Below are 6,097 nucleotides of genomic sequence, written 5' to 3'. Positions count from 1 at the left end.
TTGAATATACAGTAGATATATAGACAGTATGTGTGTATGTGCGTGTGTGTGTGTGTGTGTGTGTGTGTGTATCAGACACCATTTCTCTTCCAGTTGCCTTGTGAAGAGTTAAAAGTGTATCCTTTGGCAGCGTGGAAAATGCGAATGCCTGTGAGAGGATGTCCACGTGAGGTAGAAAGAGAGAAAGGAAGCGAGAGAGAGAGAGAGAGAGAGAGAGAGAGAGAGAGATCCAAAAGGCAATATATATATATAGAGCTTTGACACTGCTGAATAGTTTGAATGCAGCCTGACGTGGACACAATTGCCAAAGCGAAAATGAACACACACGCACACACGCACACACACACACACACACACACACACATTTTCAGTTGAGCATTCCATTAGAAGAAGCCATTAGCGGTTTTATCTTCTTTGTTTGGGACAGCAATGACAAGACCCCCCTCCCCTCCCTCCCTCTCTCTCTCATGTGAGTGTGTGTGTGTGTGTGTGTGTGTGTGTGAGTCTCTGTGTGTGATCATTTTTGAAATGGTGCTATTTGGGCTTTGACACTATAATCATAATAGCGGAGCAGCTATCTATGGAGAGCGATTTAGTTTCACTTCCATAAAGGCCATCTCCTTTTTAAAAAATCCATTCTGGTGTCGCGTCCGGCCGGTGCAAGATGGTGTAAATTCGATCAAAATGTTTTTATTGTGTCGCAGTAATTCTGTTCATGTTAACAAAAATCCTACTCTCACTTTCATAAAGATAAAATAAATACAACAGTTGACACAATTGTGTTCTTATAGATTGGCTGGGTCACTGCTTTTTTGTCTATTACTGTATTAATACTGTGTTACTATTGTGTTATTACTGTATTATTACTTTGTTGTTACTCTATTGCGCAAGTTCTCACTATCCCTTAAACAAGCCGACACACACACACACGCACACACACCCCTGATGTGTCAGTGCAATTTGTTGTTGTATCGCAACAATTCAGACTTAATCGTCTCACAGATGGTAAGCCACATTTTTGGGTTGCCAGTTTTCTATAATCAGTAAATGACCTGGATTCCCCATTGTACCTCTATTGTGAAAAGCAGCAAAGACCCTTTCCCGTCATTCCTTTAACTAATAACGGCAGAGCTCTGTGTATCTTTCACCCACACCTTGGGGCCTTGAAAAACACAGAAATAAGGTACAGGGAACAAACATTCCGCATCCGCCTGACACACACACTTTAAATTACACATTTTTTCTATTCAGTATCAATGCTCGCAGGCGTTTTATCAGTTTGGAATCTAACACGGCAGCAATGAAAAACCTGCTGTAATACCAACATGTGTTTGAGCACATTACTACCGTCAGAAAGATTCATAATGCCAGTCATAATAAAACATGGGATGCGGTAATATGGTGTGTAGAGTCTGAGCCAGGGCTTTATGGGCGTGCGAGACCTTTCCTTTTAAAGTACAGTGAGCGAGAGAGTATCATTTAGAAAAAATAGACGTTTGTCAGCCCAAAACGGGCACACAGCACCATGTAAAGACAAAAGAATAGAAACCTGGGGATCTAAAAACAGAACAAGCTAGAGTGTGTGTGTAGCAGTAACACCACCCCCCCACCCCCCCACAAAGTACAAAGTCACTCATACACTAATATCACCTATGACACCTTTAGACACACGCCATGCAAACACTTGACCTAGATAGAGGCAGCGGGGGTTACAAGCCGTCCCCATTGACGGGGTCCATTAGGGGCCACTGTGCAGCTGAGGCCACAAAGAGAACACACAGTGTGAGAGCAGAGCCGCCGCTCTCACACAATACAGGAGAGGAGGGGAGGGCGATAAGTGAGAGCGTGTCAAGAGGTATACGAGCAACAGAACCAAAATGCAGACACAGGAGGTAGACGGAAGTTTTAAGAGTTTTTACTGTAAACTGGGGAACGGAACAGGTTCAGGTGAATCCAGGAAGAACAGGCAGATAGGCTGGCGGAGGAAGCCGGTGGCTGACAAGCAGGTGCAGGGCGGACAGGAACAGCCGGGACAAGTACCATGGGATCAGGAAACACGGGATCAGAACAGGGAGGCTAGAAGGGTGGTGGTCCAAGACGATCTGGCACCAGCGGAAGGGAACAGCTGAGCTTATATGTAAGGAAGGCAGACAGGGGGGAAGGAAGAACGGGACCCAAAATGCCACGTAAGTATTGGTCGTAGTTCGGGAGCAGTGGCGTTAGTGTGGCTTAAGAGGTTTAGCGGGTCGTCTGGCACATCGGCGCCTCTGGCAGCCTACCACTGGTCTCCGAATTTCCCTCCTTTTACGGAGGCATGGTGACTCAGTGGTTTGCACTGCTGCCTCACTACAAGAAGGTTCTGGGTTTGAACCCTGCCGGGGTCTTTCTGTGTGGAGTGCATGTTCTCCCCATGTTCATGTGGGTTTTCTTCCGTCCCAACTGCATGTTGGGATTAGCAAGATTGCTGAGGCCCTTGACCAAGCCATTGGCACTAGAGCTGGAGTCGGTCCCCGGTTGCCGTATTATGGTTGTCCACTGCTCCTAGTAAGCATAGCTTAGAAGACAAGTTTTCCAACAGGGATTAATAACGGGGTTCTTCTTTTTCAATTCAGCATTTGCAAAAGAGTGATTGACAGCGATCCACCAATCCTCGCTGGGCAAACCGTCCCTATGCACCATTTCCGACAAACTGCTCTGACACCAAGCTGAAAAGAAAATTGTTGGATAACTCACAACGCCATGAAAAGGATTTAAAGGTATTGGAAGGCGAGGTCATTTGGTGGGATTCTGCAGTAATTAAGGTGGGACTTTCCATGATTTAGAAAACTGTCAAATATCAGTCAAATATCAACACAAGTCACTCTGTGCATAAGGGCCAAGGCAGGATGGGGTTACAAATGCCACCGGTTTTAGGACACACCCTCCTATTTCCAGTTGATATGGCACATCATCATCATCATCGCTGGCCAGCTGTTGCTGTATTTGGAGCTGAATTTATTTTCAATTAGATGGCTCATAAGTAAAAAACAGGAAAAATAGTTTTAATCCAGCATCTGGATACCATTAGTTTCATGTTCATAATGTTAGGGTTTTTCGTTTTTGTTTTTTTTAATTGGAGAGCTGAGCAGCTAGACTCCCTCACTCTGTTTCTATGACTTTATAGGATTGCATTACACATTATGTAGATAGACACCCTTCGGTTGTAATGGAAGTCCACTGTGCTAAGCAGAAAGTCTGGAATATGCTTAAACGTTATCCATGTATCCACATGTCCGTTTATCCATGTCTAGGGCGAGTTACACGTAATCTGTCACAACTAATCTATTATTTGAATAATTAGGGATAGGGTTAACCTTGTGGAAAATGTCTAAGTTTAGTGATTATCTCATACCATTATTTATAGAAGAACGGTTCAAATTCTGTGCTTTTGATTCTGTGCCATTGATTCTGTGAAAGTTGATTTTATCTTATCTTGTTTTGTCTCGTCTTGTTTTATTTAGGTAGCATATTTTTAAGCGCTTTTGAAGCTGAATGAAGCTTGCGTCATCATCATGAGAACGTAGTCGGTAGAAATTTACATAAACTATATTGGAGTACTCCTGTCATCTGAATTGGGGTCTGAACTCAAATAATTCATTTGTTTTAAGGGGTAAAACCCTTTTTATCACTCAAAGACTGAAAATAGCTACTTTCAAGGACACAAAAAACGGGTTGTTCATTCTCCTTAACAGAGAGACATGGCTGATACATTGCCGGAGGGATCCTTCTGGAAAGAAATCACTCATTGAAAGTCAGGCGACACAAAGCCTGGCCCCTATTTCGAGCTGCTGTGTCAGGAGCCAAACAAGACAACAGTGTTGGTTAATCGCTGAGTGAACGAGGAGCTCCAGTCCTCTCAGAAAAATGTCCATGTCAAAAATGTTATTTTAGTGGCACTCATTCATGGTTAGTTGACAACAGAGATATTAATACTGATAATCTAGACTCTAGATTTTCAGTATGTACGTACATCTCTCTTTTCTAGACTCTAGATCCTAGAGTGTCATTTGATGAGCCATTGGTTTGGTATGGAACCAACTCAATGCAACAGATCAATCAATCAATAGAGTTTGACCTCGCTCTCTCTCTCTCTCTCTTTCTCTCCCCCTCTCCTTCTCAAACCCCTTTTACATATACGTCTCGGTAAATTGCAGGGATAACCTCTCCGGCGCCGCTACTTTCACTATTCACACACGCAGCTACATTCCAGAACATTTCCGTCTTCAGTCCATTCCAGTATAAATGCGATCATTTGGACAATCTGTGTCGGCAATGGACGTACGATCTGAATCGCTTTGTTTTATTTCCTGGCTCTCAGAGAACAGCGCTTCGGTTTCCACCTCCCTGTCTCCCTGCCCCTCCCAGACGGACTCGGTCCCCTCCGCTGATGGTGCGGAGACAGAGCCCCTGCCCCCCGGACGCAATTGCCATAACCCAATGCGAGACAAGCATTGTTTTTTCGTGATCTACCTGAATCAGAAACACGCATTCGACACATTAAATGAAACATTGAAAGCTCGTAAAAGGGATTCAAAGTAAAGTTGTGGATTCAAATACGTCATCAGTGGAGTCAACACAGCCATACCGGCATTTTTCCGGAAAATGTTACTAGGTCTTGAGGTGGGAAATTTACAGAATGACTTTTACGTGGCGTGACATCGACACCGGCTCCTGTTCCCACATCACACCAACATGGAACATGGCCATTGGAGTAACGGCTTTCATTGCAAAGGGGGGCTTTACACACCTCTCTCCTTTTAGGCTCTCTTTCTTTATCTGCTTCCCCAATACATTTGAAGACAATCTCTCCATCGTTCCCATCATCTCCCGCCTCGGGCGTCCGTCTTCCAATCTGTCCTTTCCGGTTCATCTTGTCTCTTGACTGTCTACCAATCTTCTGTCCTCCCAACAATATCTCTCTCTCTCTCTCTCTCTCTCTCTCTCTCTCTCTCTCTCTCTCTGTCTCCTCTTAGCTCCCTCTTGCTGTCGGCCCATTTCGAAAGACATTCAAAGCAGAGCTGTCTGAGCCGTGCCTCCATCTGAGTTGTGCGTCATGAATTAATGATCAGTGCTGAGTAAGAACCTGTCCCTAAGTACCGCCGGGCGCTCTAAACACCACCACAGCCCCTGTGTGTGTGTGTGTGTGTGTGTGTGTGTGTGTGTGTGTGTGTGTGTGTGTGTGTGTGTGTGTGTGTGTGCGTGCGTGTGTGTGTGTATGTTATCCGCCTTTAAATATGCACTCTCTGCATTGCATGCTGGGAGAGGCGGCCACTGAGAAACATTTGGTCGTTTCCTTCTGCTGTTTCAAGACTGAAAATTCATTAACGCTTTGAACGTCCCGGACAATCTGTTCCGTTTAGCCAGGGAAGACATCCAACAGCATCCTCAGTGAATTTGAAATGAATAAAATGTAAATGATGTCATCCCTCGTAAACACACCTTTTCCGGATTTACAGGCTCGCTGTTGGCCTGCCAGGTAAAACTGAAAGTGAACGGGAATGACAATCATGCTCTTCCAGAGCTATGAAGGTTATTATTGCAATATGATCCCTGACGGATAACTGATTACTCTTTTCATAATTGTCATCTTATCTTTTTGATTGCTAATCATGTATGTTAAACAAATGCTTTAAAACTTGATGGGAAAATATGTATTTCCTCTCAAGATTTACACATTGAAATGCAGAAGCAGTCTGGCACTTTCTAGACGCTCCCTTAAACAATCACGTTGGCTTGCTCTATCTTAATCATGTGAGCTACAGTGTGTGTGGGTGTGTGTGTGTCTGTGTGTCTGTGTGTCTGTGTGTTTGTCTGTGTATGTCTTGTAAAATGAGGCAATTACTCTTTGGCCCGGGTCGCACACTGGCTTCTCATCTAATAAAACGTTCCTTACACATAAAGTTCATAAAGCTGGAGAATAATTACCGAAATAAAGCATCACTATCTTGTTTTCCAGAGGACGTGTGCGTTCATACATCTGCGGTCACAGTTTTTACGCCCTAAACACCACAACAGAGCATAAACATGGCACTACACTCAAACGTGTCGTTATAATATA

This window comes from Zeus faber, assembly GCF_960531495.2.
Source record: "Zeus faber genome assembly, chromosome: 11".
Classification (NCBI taxonomy): domain Eukaryota; kingdom Metazoa; phylum Chordata; class Actinopteri; order Zeiformes; family Zeidae; genus Zeus; species Zeus faber.
The sequence above is the reverse complement of the archived record's forward strand: the minus strand, read 5'-3'. Positions refer to the sequence as shown.